We start from the raw sequence: 15,889 nt of genomic DNA on the forward strand, positions 1-15,889 counted from the left end.
AGGTCATCTGATGCAGCACTCCATTACTCTCCTTCTTGGTCAAATAGCCCTTACACATTCTGGAGGTGTGTTCTGGGTCATTGTCCTGTTTAAAAACAAATTATAGTCCCACTAAGCGCAAACCAGATGGGATGGAGTATCGCTGCAGAATGCTGAGGTAGCCATACTGTTTAAGTGTGCCTTAAATTCTAAATGAATAACCAACAGTGTCACCAGCAAAGCACCCCCACTCCATCATTCCTCCTCCATGTTTCATGGTAGGAACCACACATGTGGAGATCATCCATTCATTCATCTATGTCTCACAAAGACATGGCGGTTGGAACCAAAAATCTCAAATATGGACTCATCAGACAGATTTCCACCAGTCTAATGTCCATTGCTTGGGTTTCTTGGCCTAAGCAAGTCTCTTCTTCTTATTGGTGTCCTTAAGTAGTGGTTTCTTTGCAGAAATTCGTGCATGAAGGCCTGATTCACACAGTCTCTTCTGAACAGTTGATATTGAGATGTGTCTGTTACTTGAACTCAGTGAAGCATTTATTTTGGTTGCAATTTCTGAGGTTGGAAACTCTAATGAACTTATCCTCTACAGCAGAGGTAACTCTGGGTCTTCCTTTCCTGTGGCGTTCCTCATGAGAGACGGTTTTATCATAGAGCTTGATAGTTTTTGCGACTGCACAATTGTACGTATTGAGTGACCTTCATGTCTTACAGAAATGATGGACTGTTATTTCTCTTTGCTTATTTGAGCTGTTAACATGGATTTGGTCTTTTACCAAATAGGGTTATCTTCTGTATACCAACCCTACCTTGTCACAACACAACTGATTGGCTCAAACGCATTAAGAAGGAAAGAAATTCCACAAATGAACTTTTAACAAGGCACACAATTGAAATGTATTCCAGGTGACTACCTCATGAAGCTGGTTGAGATAATGCCAAGAATGTGCAAAGCTGTAATCAAGGCAAAGGGTGGCTACTTTGAAGAATCTCAAATCTCAAATATATTTTGATTTGTTTAACACTTTTTTTAGTTACTACATGATTCCATATGTGTTAATTCATCGTTTTCATGTCTTCACTATTATTCTACAATGTACAAAATAGTAAAAATGAAGAAAAACCCTTGAATGAGTAGGTGTGTCCAAACTTTCGACTGGTACTGTACATGTATTCTTTGTATTTATTTTTATTAGTTACACTATTTTGATATTGAATTACTGCACTGTTGGGTAGAGCATGAAGGGCTTGCAAGTTAATTAAGCACATCACTGTACTTGTGCATGTGACAATAAAACTTGGATGGGATGACTGTGGACAGCTACTCGCTCTTTCATTATGTGATAACAGAACCCTTGGAGAGGATGACTGTGGACAGCTACTCGCTCTTTCATTATGTGATAACAGAACCCCTGGAGAGGATGAGTGTGGACAATGACATGATGATCAGAGGTCTCACAGGAAAATGGATGTGTGCCAGCTGGGCGACTCCTTCCTTTGTAAGATAACAACCCTCACAGCTCAATGAGGATAGAGAGAGAGAGAGAGGAGCAGGCTAATTAAAATGGCAGTTTATCATGTAGCTCACCCGCGTTCTTCTACTTCTTCCAGTGGCTAGGTGACGTAGCATAGCGACAACACATCTCACACTAGGCACAAGCACAGTAATGGACACAGCAACAAGATGGCAGTTACTGCCAGTTCAAATTGCATGACTATTAGATATGTTTTCATTGCCATGGGAAACCTGTAAACCACCTTCATCGCTTGAGCAAATACTATAAAATGCTCAGCTCAATGGTATAATAGCTGAGTAGGGACCTTTGTACTGGCAGGTGCTGTAAACGGCTTGTCTTATTGAATTGATAAATCAAGATGATGTTCTATCTCGGCTTTTCTTGCAATGAATATTGCAGTGTATGTCGCTCCCTAACACTGTGAGTATCTAAACCCCGCTCTGCAGCCATACTCCTAACCCTCCTCTCTATACAACACATTCCTATAACAAAGGGGGAGAATTTGATTATATTCCATTATTCCATTAATAACGCAGCTCTGAAAGGCTTTGAAGCCTGAGTCAATGTGCTGATTAGTTTAATTCAACCTGAAAGTCTTTAAGGGACAAGAAAGATTTACACTCTCACTCCTTCCAATGAACCCCCCTCCCATTGATTATATACTAACAACACACTTGGAGCTTACGAGTATGTACGTGCGTGTTTGTGTGATGGAGAGCTGTTGCCACATCTCTCTCTCTCTCTCTCTCTCTCTCTCTCTCTCTCCCTCCCCCTCCCTCTCTCTCTGTGTGAGAGGCTTGAGTTGCAGTTGGTCAGGCCCAGGCAGCCAGCATACAGCTCACATTCCCTTGCTGGGCGGGGAGGGAGGAAGGGATGGAGTGGAGCTGGAGCCTTCATTTATTAAAGTCACTTTCCAAAATCGACCCCTCTATCCCACTCATTCTTATCCTCTCTCTCCACAAGTTAATGATTAACCTTCCCCAACCACTCCATCCCTCCATCCATCATGCCTTCTCCCCCCACTGCCCAGGCCTACCCTCAGCCTGAATGGGGGATGAGAGTGATGTCCTGCCTCCGCTTCCTTTTCTGCCAAGCCAAGCACAGATGCTAACTTCCACGTGCTATGTCAATCTCTCTCTGTGCATTGCCTCACCCAGGCATTTAGCACCTGTCTGATTGCTACATGCGTGGGGGGAGAGTGGAGGGAGGGAGTGAGGGGGAAAGGAAGGGAGGGGCTACTTTTAAGGCCCCATCGTACAGACACAACTGTATTTGTTGCTACGGTTGAATCCCGAACTGAATGTTGAATCAGCAACTGATCAGGCAGAGTAATAGGGCTTTTATCACAGAGCAGCTATCACTCTTTGTTGCAACAGACCAGGGGCATATGTTCATATCAGGCTAGAACGCCCATCACCGACTCAACTCAAAGCACATTTCAAATAAGATGGCCAAGCCAACAACAACACACCGTCTCCTCTCACCATTTCTACCTGCCCCAGCATGCCCTCTGTTTCACGCCAGTTCACGGTGCCATGACACAGACCTGCCTGCCCTGGCTGTGTTTTAAAGGCCAACATTTACACTGCTTCCCTGCCCAACTGCCTGAGCTCTGAGCTCTGAGCCCTATGAGAAGAGGAGAGTGTTGGCCTGGCTGGAGCCTGGCGCTGCGCCACCCTTGGATCAGGGAGGGCATTTGGCCGTCCCAGCCTCACACAGGGCAGAGGGACACTGCAATGCAAGCAGGGTGGTCGGGGGTAGAGGAGAGGGGGGGAGAGAGAGAGAGAGAGAGGACAGAGGGAGATAAAGAGAGTAGTTAAAGAGGAAGAGAGAGGGGATTCTCTCTACAGAGTGACAGGCTGGTCAGCTGGTCATCCCAGCGATGCCCTGACCGGCTGGCCGGCTCCATCAGAGACAGAGAGAGAGCGAGAGGACAGAGGGAGATAAAGAGAGTAGTTAAAGAGGAAGAGAGAGAGGGGATTCTCTCTACAGAGTGACAGGCTGGTCAGCTGGTCATCCCAGCGATGCCCTGACCGGCTGGCAGGCTCCATCAGAGACAGAGAGAGAGCGAGAGGACAGAGGGAGATAAAGAGAGTAGTTAAAGAGGAAGAGAGAGAGGGATTCTCTCTACAGAGTGACAGGCTGGTCAGCTGGTCATCCCAGCGATGCCCTGACCGGCTGGCCGGCTCCATCAGAGACAGAGAGAGAGCGAGAGGACAGAGGGAGATAAAGAGAGTAGTTAAAGAGGAAGAGAGAGAGGGGATTCTCTCTACAGAGTGACAGGCTGGTCAGCTGATCATCCCAGCGATGCCCTGACCGGCTGGCCGGCTCCATCAGAGACAGAGAGAGAGTGAGAGGACAGAGGGAGATAAAGAGAGTAGTTAAAGAGGAAGAGAGAGAGGGGATTCTCTCTACAGAGTTGTCAGGATTTGGCCAGGGTTGTTCCGGGTTTTGGTCAGTAGATGCCCCCATTGTGCTTTTTGTCCCTATGTTTTTCCCTTGATCCCCATTATTATTTGCACCTGTGTCTCGTTTCCCCTGATTGTATTTAAACCCTTTGTTTCCCTCAGTTCTGTGCTCTGTGTTTGTATGTTAGCACCCTGCCCTAGTGTTCTGTGTGCTCTTGTCGATTCCGGGTGACGTTCTTGTGGTATTCTGTTTTTTGTTTTTGTTTATTTTTGGTGAGTTTCTTTTGAGGTCTTTTTGTGTTTTTCCTACCTCCTTTTGGATTTGCCATTTTTTGTATTTTAGGATTTTTTCTTTATTAAATACACCGTCTTAAGTACTGCTGTGTCTGCCTCATCTTCTGGGTTCTGCTGTCTATTCGTGGCTCAGTTGGTTAAGTGACTGTTTCTCACTCCGGAGACCCAGGTTCAAAACCGGGTCCTGACAGAAACACAGAGCCAAAAATGAACCCAGAGGCAGCCAGTTCCCAGGACCTTTTTGCCACGCTGTCCCACCACCAGGAGACTGTCCAACGCCACGAAGCCGCCCTGGTTCAGCAAGAGGCCTTAATGGCTAGACATTCTCATCTTCTGTCGGAGATGCTGACTTCCATTAAGCAAATATCTGATCGACTTACCCCGGCAACAGTTCCCGTCCCAGTACCTCAGGTTCACGTACCCATGGCAGTTAACCCCCTGGCTGAACCTCGTCTTCCACCTCCCCAACGGTTCTCAGGTGATCCAAGTGCTTGTAAAGGCTTTCTCACTCAATGTTCTCTCTCCTTTGACCTGCAACCCTCGTCGTTTCCCACCGACCGGTCTAAGATCGCATATATCATCACCCTGCTGTCGGAAAAAGCCCTGGCCTGGGCTACTGCTGTGTGGGATGCCCATAGTTCCTGCTGTGCCAGCTACTCTGCCTTTGCTGAGGAATTCAAACAAGTGTTTCAAGGCCCAAGCAGTGGTTCTGACTCAGCCAAACAGCTCCTGACTCTCCATCAAGGTTGGCGCAGCGTGACGGACTATGCCATCCAGTTCCGCACGGTGGCAGCAGCGAGTGGCTGGAACAACGAGGCGCTCACGGTGTGCTTTCTGAAAGGCCTTTCCGACACTATCCAAGATGAACTGGCCACTCGGGAACCACCGGACAATCTCGAGTCCCTGATCAAGTTGGCCTCAAGCATTGACCAGCGTCTGAGAGAGAGAACTCAACCGTAGACCTCTAGCCCCTATCAGTCCCAGCTCCGAGTCCCCACCTTTATCATCGCTGGCTCCATCGGAACCCATGCAGATTGGACGCATCTCCCAGGCTGAGAGAGACCGCCGGATGAGGGAGCGACGCTGTCTATATTGCGGCAAACCGGGCCATTTCCGTTCCACGTGTCCCGGGCTCCAGGGAAACGCTCTGTCCCGTACAGACCGGGGGAACTGTAACGGGAAACATAACCTCCTCCCATCCGTCCAACTCCCGTCTGCTCATTCCAGTCACCCTCTCCTGGGACAACCACAAGCTTCACCTTCAAGCCTTGGTAGACTCTGGAGCCGCAGGTAACTTCATGGATGGTGTCTGGGCGAAGGAGAATGGCGTTCCCTCTGAACCTCTAAGTGAACCCATGAGGGTTACTACATTGGATGGAAGCCCTTTGGGATCTGGACTTGTCACTCATGTCACTACCTCCTTGAGACTTTCAGTTTCACAACACCAGGAATTGATGAACTTTCATTTGATCTCCTGTTCCGAGTTCCCTCTCGTCCTTGGATACCCCTGGCTTCACAGCCATAACCCTCACATCGACTGGTCTGTGGGCACTATCAAGCAGTGGGGTCCTACGTGTCAAGCTACTTGTATTTTCCAGAATTCCCGAGTTCTACTCCCGAGTCTTTAGAATCCATCGACCTGACCCGAGTTCCCGAGTGTTACCATGACCTCAAACTGGTGTTTAGCAAACAGAGGGCCACCATGCTACCACCCCATAGATCTTACGATTGCCCCATCGACCTGTTTCCGGGCACTTGCCCCCCAGGGGTCGGATCTTTTCCCTATCTCCACCCGAACGAGCTGCTATGGATACCTACATCAAGGACGCTCTGGAAGCAGGCCTCATGCGTCCATCCACCTCCCCGGCGGGAGCAGGGTTTTTCTTTGTGGCCAAGAAAGACGGTGGATTACGTCCTTGCATCGACTACCGGGGACTCAATGACATAACCGTCCGTAACCGTTACCCGCTACCCCTTATGGCCACAGCCTTCGAGCTGCTCCAGGAAGCAGTTGTTTTCACTAAGCTTGACCTGCGGAACGCATACCATCTTGTGCGGATCAGACCTGGTGACGAGTGGAAGACCGCTTTCAACACGCCTACTGGTCACTATGAATACTTGGTGATGCCCTTCGGCCTGACCAACGCCCCAGCGGTGTTCCAAGCGCTCATAAACGATGTGCTTAGGGATATGCTTAACATATTTGTGTTCGTTTACTTGGATGACATCCTCATCTTTTCGAGCTCCCTTCAAGAACACACTAAGCATGTCAGACAAGTACTCAAACGCCTCCTGGACAGCCATCTGTACGTTAAGCCGGAAAATGTGAATTCCATTCATCCCGAGTACAATTCCTGGGATTTGTAGTGGAACCCGGTCGAGTCCAAATGGACCCTAGGAAGGTAGGGGCGGTAGCGGATTGGCCCACCCCCAAATCCGTTAAGGATGTTCAGCGTTTCCTGGGCTTCACAAACTTTTACCGCAAGTTCATCAAGAACTTCAGTTTGGTGGCAGCTCCTCTCTCAGCTTTAACCAAAGGTGGCAATGCAAGGTTTTTGTGGGGAAGAGAAGCTGAGACGGCCTTCCAAGGACTCAAGCAGCGCGTCCTCTCTGCTCCCATCCTGATACTACCGACTACGGATGAACCATTTGTGGTGGAGGTAGACGCATCAGAGGTTGGTGTTGGAGCTGTCCTGTCTCAGAGGGGTGAAGACAAGAAGCTTCATCCGTGCGCTTTCTTCTCACACCGGCTTACCCCGACTGAGAGGAACTACGATGTGGGGGATCGTGAACTCCTAGCGGTTAAGATGGCATTGAAGGAATGGAGACACTGGCTCGAGGGGGCTTCTCACCCGTTTCAAGTGCTTACGGACCACAAAAATCTGGAGTATATCCAGCAGGCGAAGCGATTGAACTCTAGACAAGCTAGATGGTCTCTTTTCTTCAATCGATTCCAGTTTATCCTCACCTATCGGCCCGGGTCGAAGAATCTCAAACCGGATGCCCTGTCCCGAGTCTACGCTCCTGCCATTCGAGATGACACGGACATGCCTGTCCTTCCTGCTGCTAAGATTGTGGCTCCGATCTCGTGGCAAGTTGAGGATACCGTGAGACGTGCTCAAGCTAGCGAACCGGACCCTAAAGGAGGCCCTGCCAATCGGTTGTTTGTCCCCAAGGCAGTGAGGACTCAGGTCCTTCTGTGGGGGCACTCCTCTCGCCTCACCTGTCATCCGGGCGTAGGTCGCACCTTGGAGTTCATCCAGCGTAAGTTCTGGTGGCCTACCATAAGAGAAGACGTTGCCACTTTCGTCAATGCCTGCCCCGTGTGCTGCCAGGGCAAATCTTCTCACCTCCGCCCTCAAGGACTCCTTCACCCTTTACCTGTTCCCCACAGACCCTGGTCCCATATCTCATTGGACTTTATTACTGGACTTCCTCCATCCCATGGCAATACTACTATCCTAGTCATAATCGACAGGTTTTCAAAGGCGGCCAGGTTCGTCCCTCTGACTAAGTTACCTTCTGCCAAGGAAACGGCTGAGTTGGTAATTAATCATGTGTTCCGAGTCTTCGGCATTCCTCAAGATGTGGTTTCTGACAGAGGTCCCCAGTTCGCCTCAAGGTTTTGGAAGGCCTTCTGCCAACTCATGGGGGCTTCTGTCAGTCTATCTTCAGGGTACCATCCGGAGTCCAACGGCCAAACTGAGAGGATGAATCAAGAGCTGGAAACCACCCTCCGATGTATGACTCGTGACAACCCGTCCACATGGTCATCCTTTATTGTTTGGGCCGAATACGCGCACAACACCTTGCGCTCCTCCTCCACTGGTATGTCCCCGCACGAGTGTCAGTTTGGCTATGCTCCTCCATTGTTCCCGGACCAGGAGGCAGAAGTCAGAGTGCCTTCAGCCTTGAGGTTCGTCAGACGCTGTCGGCTTATGTGGAGGAAGACCCGTCTTAATCTGATGCGTTCCTCACAGAGGTATCAACAACAAGCCAACAGACGTCGCCGTCCCGGGCCTACCCTGCGCCCCGGCCAGAGAGTCTGGCTTTCCACAAGAGACTTACCTCTACGGGTGGAGTCTCGCAAGCTGTCCCAAAAATACATCGGTCCCTTCAAGGTTGCCAGGAGAGTTAACCCAGTTTCTTATCGCCTACACTTACCCAGATCCCTTAAGATTAATCCCACATTTCATGTGTCATTGTTAAAACCTGTTGTTTTTCTCCCCTTGTCCCGGCAGACAGACCTCCCCTCCGCCTCGTGTCATTGGAGGCCAGCCGGCTTATACCGTCCACCGGATACTGGATTCCCGCCGGGTGCAGCGGTCCTGGCAGTATCTGGTGGACTGGGAAGGCTACGGTCCTGAGGAGCGCTCCTGGGTTCCTGCCAAAGACATCCTGGACCCTGACCTCATTCGTCAGTTCAGGGTCCTCCACCCTGAGAGAGCTGGTAGGAACGTCAGGAGCCGTTCCTAGGGGGGATTCTGTCAGGATTTGGCCAGGGTTGTTCCGGGTTTTGGTCAGTAGATGCCCCCATTGTGCTTTTTGTCCCTATGTTTTTCCCTTGATCCCCATTATTATTTGCACCTGTGTCTCGTTTTCCCTGATTGTATTTAAACCCTTTGTTTCCCTCAGTTCTGTGCTCTGTGTTTGTATGTTAGCACCCTGCCCTAGTGTTCTGTGTGCTCTTGTCGATTCCGGGTGACGTTCTTGTGGTATTCTGTTTTTTGTTTTTGTTTATTTTTGGTGAGTTTCTTTTGAGGTCTTTTTGTGTTTTTCCTACCTCCTTTTGGATTTGCCATTTTTTGTATTTTAGGATTTTTTCTTTATTAAATACACCGTCTTAAGTACTGCTGTGTCTGCCTCATCTTCTGGGTTCTGCTGTCTATTCGTGGCTCAGTTGGTTAAGTGACTGTTTCTCACTCCGGAGACCCAGGTTCAAAACCGGGTCCTGACAAGAGTGACAGGCTGGTCAGCTGGTCATCCCAGCGATGCCCTGACCGGCTGGCCGGCTCCATCAGAGACAGAGAGAGAGAGAGAGGACAGAGGGAGAGAGTTCCCCGTCCACTGTGCTGCATGCGGTCGGTCAGATAACAGCCAGAAGATTACAGAGCCATAATCCTGCCCACAGGGTCAGCGACACCATCCAGAGGGTCCTGACTCAAAGAGCTACTGTACTGGAGCCATATGGAGTTTTAACAAGGCAGCAGGCAGGAACACACCTTTTAGCTAAAGTATGACATACTGTAGTAGCTACAATTGATTCCTCAGACTATCACTCGGTCGACTGACCCCAGGCGGATGGTGGTGTCTTTCATTCAATCCAGAGATGCGCTCCAGTGGGTATTCAGTCTCCTCCATCAAATGCAGTGTGACGCCATAGGCTCACTTCAGTGTGAAGGAATGATGGGTTCAAATACTATTCTAAATCTTTCAAATACTTTGAGCGTTTGCTTTAGCCTGCCTGAAGTGCCAGATGAACGGGGTCTGCAGCCTTTGCGACTATTCTATTAGTTCCATGGCACCAGACAAGCTCAATCCAACCCAGCTAAAGCATTTCATATAATTACAATACTACTTCAATCCAGGTCTGCTAGATTAGCACCTGGCAGCACTCAGAATGTATAATGCATTGTACAAATCCAGTGGTTGTAAATTTAACAGATCCCATAACACTGCATTACACAAGCACAGCGCTCCCGGCCCCATGCTGTTCCTCCTCCTGTGTAGTCGGGTCTCTGTTGCCGTGTGGTTTTGTCCAGAACATCTGTATTCTCCCCCAAGCCACCAATCCCACTACATTACCATCACCACGTCAGCTACTCCAACTTTCTGAGAAACTTTGTCGGGGTTAGAGAATGAATCAACAGTCCTTTTTCTGTTCATCTTCCATTCCTCAACTCGACCTGAACTCCTTGTCCGCACGTCGCTGTGAAATACGCTTTCCTTTTAACAGAACTTTGTCACAGTCTGATGAAAGGACCAGCGCGTCATTAATCATGGTGACTGTTCCTCTTGCAATGGTAAACGATGTGTCAACTGTGAAAGTATTCACACCGCTTGACTATTTACACAGTGTGTTGCGTTACAGCCTGAATGTAGAGTTTGCGTCACCAAATATGCTTGAGTTTGTGTCACCACACACAATACCCGGTAATGTCAGTGGAATGTTTTGGGCGGGGGGACAAATGAATAGAAAATGAAAAGCTGAAATGTCTTGAGTCGATAAGTATTCAACCACGTTGTTGTGGCCTAAATAAGTTCAGGAGTACAAATGTGCTTAACAAGTCACTTATTAACCTGCATGGGCTCATTCTGTGTTCAATAACAGTGGTTATGTTATGAACTTGAGTGAAGACCCAAAAGCGGTTTTAACAGAAAACAGAGTTCTTTAATGAAAATACAGGAATGGCATAAATCCTCTTCCAACGTTGACAGCGGAACAAAAGAACGTTAGTATAGTGCAGGATTGCTCCTGCCAGGCAGACTCCGACAGGACAGGACTAGGTGGAAGCAAACGAGACGACAGCTTGCTTCTGGCATCAAAAAACACAAACAAGAATCAGACACTGAAAGTAGCAGGAACAGAGAGAGAAATAGAGACCTAATCAGAGGGGGAAGAGAGAACAGGTGGGGAAAGAGAGAATGAGCTAGTTAGGGCAGATGTAGAACAGCTGAGGAATGAGAGACAGAGAAGGTAACCTAAAAAGACCAGCAGAGAGAGAGAATGAAGAGAAAGGACAGGAACAGACATAACAAGACATGACAGGTTAACTACCCCATCTCTGTACCCCACACATTTACAGAGTTTAATGGCTGTGACAGGAGAAAACTGAGGATGGATCAACAACATTGTAGTTACTCCACAATACTAAAAGAAGGAAGCCTGTACAGAATAACAAATATTCCAAAACATGCATCCTGTTTGCAACAACTGCACTTTAGTAATACCTCAAAAAACTTGGAAATGAAATGCATTTTCTTGTCCTGAATCCAAAGCGTTAGGTTTGGGGCAACTCCAACACAACACTGAGTACCACTCTGCATATTTTCAAGCATGGTGGTGGCTACATCATGTTATGGGTATGCTTGTCAACGGCAAGGGAGTTTTGTTGGATAAAAACAAATGGAATACAGCTGAGCACAGGCAAAATTCTATTGAAAAACCTGTTTCAGTCTGCTTTCCAACAGACACTGGGAGACTAATTGATCTTTCAGCAGGACAAATCACAAGGCCAGATCAACACTGGAGTTGCTTACCAAGAAGACAGTGAATGTTCCTGAATGGCAGTTCAGACGTAAATCTGCTTGATAATCTATGGCAAGACTTGAAAATTGCTGTCTAGCAATGATCAACAAACTTGACAGAGCTTGAAGAATTAAAAAAATAAATGTACAATCCAGCTGTTAGGGACTTACCCAGAAAGACTCACAGTTTCTAACATGTATTGACTCAGGAGGTTGAATACTTATCTAATCAAGACATATTACTGTTTGATTTTTCAATATTTTATCTCTTTTTTTCCCCCCACTTTGACATTACAGAGTATTTTGTGTAGATCGATGACAAAAAATCCGCTTGAATTCCAATTTGTAACACAACAAAATGTGGAAAAGGTCAAGGGGTGTGAACCCTTTCTGAACTGTGAGGATGTTGGAGTAAGCAATGTTAGAAACCATCTGTGAAAATAGGCAGCTACTGCATGTAAAAATGACTCACCTACTTTAATTCGTCAATGGATGATGAATATGCATATATACTCAACCAGCCCCATGACATCAGTTGTGCCATTATAATGACTATGGTGGGAAGCAACTATAAAGCACATTGGAACCTGCAACCATTGCATTGAATCATCTCTATCCTATCTCACTGTAAGGCTACAAAACCACCACTATTACCAGTATAAATGTACATCAGCAGCGCTGCATAGCGCAGTCTTTCTGTGTTGCCGATCAGTGTTGGACCGTGTGTTTCTGTGCATGTATGCGTGTGTGTGTGTTGGGTATATGCATGTGTGTGTGTGTGTGTGTGTGTGTGTGTGTGTGTCTGTGTGTGTGTGTGTGTGTGTGTGTGTGTGTGTGTGTGTGTGTAGCTCTGGCCCTCAGTCTACTGAATCAGTGTCCCAGCCAGTCAGTGGGTCCCAGGAGGCTCGGCCCCATCGGCCCCATGCTGCCTTTAACCTGACCAATGACAGCTGACTGACACACCCACCACAGTTATTAGACACTCTCCCCCTCCTGCTATCTCCCCTCCCTCTCTCTCTTTCACACAGTCCTCCGCTCGCTCCACTAAGCTTCCTAACCTTTTTTATGTAAATGATCCCTGTGGAACCAGGGCTGTTTAGTGTAAAAGGGAAACTGTTTAAAACCGTGTCTCAAACAATCCACATATTTTAGCCAACATTACTGAACTGGAATGTCAGGGGGAGCCTGAACAAGTGTTTGGTTTAATGAGGGCTGCCTTCTTCAGAGAGAGAGAGGGGGGGTGAGAAATAGAGGAAGAGAGGGGCAGAGAGAGTGAGACAGAGAGAGAGAGTGAGTCGGGGGGGGGGAAGAGAGCAGTGTGTCTATGTGTTTGGGGAGAGGAGTGGGGTATCCATTGTGCCTTGTTGTTTTGCAGCATGTGATTGGAGCCTCAGTTAAACAGATGGGTAGTGACATGGAAACTGGTCCAGAGAGAAGACAGATGGAGGAACGTTTTCAATTGGTGTTTCTAATTAATTTGTGCCAGACGCATCTAAACAAATTAGGAGTTGTAAAATTGTGATGACTTGCACTCAGCGCACAGAGATATGTCTCCAGAGGAATAAATGTTTTGGCATACAGAGGGCTAGAGGCTTATCGATTTGCTCACGATGGCTAACGGAGTTCATCTCTCTCTGTGATGCACTGAGACATGCAGTTCCAGGGGTGGGGGTGGGCACAACGTGGAGACTGGTGGAGAATTGGATCAAGAATCAGGGGGATCAGGGGGACTCAGCACAACCGACTGACCAGCAGCAGCTCTCCTGGGAAGTGGATTCAGAGTCCTAAACAGGCATTAACCCAGGCTCGATCCTGATCCTGACCATATGTTGCATCTGATATATTTGTACTTCCGGCACAGTAAATATCAGTCATGTGTAAAGCAGCCATCCGCCCCGCTGTATGCAGCCCACACAAGGAGGGGTATTTTTAGCGTATCACCCTGTCTTTTAGATGGAGTGTGTAACTCCCTCTCTGCAGGCTGAGGCTGCTGGGATCTTTTATTTTCATCCAAACTGGAAAGAGAGAGAGAGAGAGAGAGAGGGAGAGATGGAAGGAGAGAGAGAGAGAGAGAGAGAGAGATGTAAAAGAGAGAGAGGGAGAGATGGAAGGAGAGAGAGAGAGAGAGATGAGAAAGAGAGAGAGGGAGAGATGGAAGGAGAGAGAGATGAGAAAGAGAGAGGGAGAGATGGAAGGGGAGAGAGAGAGAGATGAGAAAGAGAGAGAGATGGAAGGATAGAGAGAGAGAGAGATGAGAAAGAGAGAGGGAGAGATGGAAGGAGAGAGAGAGATATGAGAAAGAGAGAGAGGGAGAGGTGGAATGAGAGAGAGACGGAGGAAGGAAGACAGTGTGAGTCATCGAGAGCTACCTTTGTGTCACTGTCACTCTGATCCTCTTCTTCACTATCTCTCCCTCTTCATTCCTCCCTCATCGAACCATCTCTCTTTTCTCTGCTACTCTTTATCTATCTATCTATCTATCTATCTATCTATCTATCTATCTATAGACTGTATCTCATCATCTCTTATCTCTTGTTTTTCCACCTCAATGCCGTCTCATCAAAGCCAATTTAAAAGTGAGTTGCACACTAATATGGCAATCTTAGCAATGGTTTAGTTAATGATATTTCATACCATGAAGATGGATTCTAGGGTGCTAAGCTGATATTACAGATAATGACTGATATAATGTGACATAATAAGAAGAACCGGATAAGAAGCTGTAGGAAGATGATATTAATGGTTCCGCTCTGTGTTCTTAGAGGAATACAAATCTGTATAAACATCTCTTCCTTACGTCAAGATGTTGGTATTGCTTAACAGTACAGTAGACCTATATTGACTTACAGGTATAGCCAAACAAGATGACATTACAAATAGTCATAAGTAAACCAGTAATAGCAGAACAATAGTGGGAGCACAGTGATTATCCTTGATCGAGGTAAAATAGTCATCAGAGAAGGTAAGACTGGATAATCTGGTGGATTATTGTCTCTTTAAACTGCCTGGGAGCCACTCACACTGCCCTCTCACAGTCTGAGAGAGAGAGTGTGAGAGAGACATTTAACATTTACATTTAAGTCATTTAGCAGACGCTCTTATCCAGAGCGACTTACAAATTGGTGAATTCACCTTCTGACATCAGTGGAACAGTCACTTTACAATAGTGCATCTAAATCATTTAAGGGGGGGGGGGGGTGAGAAGGATTACTTTATCCTATCCTAGGTATTCCTTGAAGAGGTGGGGTTTCAGAGAGAGAGAGAGAGAGAGAGAGAGAGAGAGAGAGAGAGAGAGAGAGAGAGAGAGAGTAGGTAGGGATTGGCTGGTGTGGTAACTTGGCCTCCCCTGTCTGTCAATCTTTTGTGTGTTTTGAATCTTTTAAGTTATTTCTCCCTTTTTAGACAAAAAACAACTAATTTTAGACTTCAAATGTTTCCTAAACTGGACCAACATCAGAGCGTGTTGTTTTGAGCAGCAGGTGTGTCCTACTTCAAACAATAATAATGTTGTCTCTACACCTGTCCATGGTCAGGACCAATCCCTCACCTGTGTTTGACAAGGTTAAGAAGCTCTAAAAGTCTGAATTCCTCAAGTGTGACGTTTATTGTGGCATCGTCTTCCTGTCTGAAAGTAGATGCAAATATAGTTTTTAGGGCTTGCTGTATATTTTGGCTTTGAAGAGACTGGCGGTGGTGTATATGCCGCAGCCGGTGAACCTACCATTTCATTTACCTGTGTTCTTGGTAAAACCTCTACATCTGTGTCCACAATCTCTCTTTAACATTTGTCTCCTTCTCTACCACCATCCTGTCCCTCAAGCTCCCTCATCCTCTTCCTCCTCCGTCTATCTTGTCTGCCATACAACCACACCTCTTTCACTATCATCATACGTCCAGATTTCTCCTTGCTGCGATTGATGGATGTCCTTTAAATAGAGTTCAGCTGTGCGCTACATTCATGTCGGTAGACATATTTCTCGTTATCTGTAATGAGAAGGGGATGAAGGAGACAGATAGCTTGCTTGCTGGCTGGCCGTGCTTAATGCCTGGCTGGCTGGCTGACTGGCAGGCTGGCTGAGAGCAGATCAGACTGGAACCAGGGAGCAAAGAGCACTGGTAATTGATGTTAAAATGAAGGGATGATGAGAGGCGATTTGCTCATGAGACCTGAAGTATGGTCAGAGGAGGAGGAGCTCCAGTTGAACTAGGGAATCCAGAAGTGTTGTAGCACTCAGGCAGGCGGGCGGGCAGGCGGGCGGGCAGGCAGGCAGGGGGGCAGGCAGGCGGGCGGGCAGGCAGGCAGGGGGGCAGGCAGGCAGGCGGGCAGTCAGGCGTAACACATGGAAGTGGGTGTGGACTGCATGGTGCTGTGAATGAGCAGTATGTCCAAAACAGACTGGATGTCTCCCACACTACATATCC

The sequence above is a fragment of the Oncorhynchus masou genome, chromosome 14 (genome assembly GCF_036934945.1).
Source record: "Oncorhynchus masou masou isolate Uvic2021 chromosome 14, UVic_Omas_1.1, whole genome shotgun sequence".
In the NCBI taxonomy this organism is placed as follows: domain Eukaryota; kingdom Metazoa; phylum Chordata; class Actinopteri; order Salmoniformes; family Salmonidae; genus Oncorhynchus; species Oncorhynchus masou.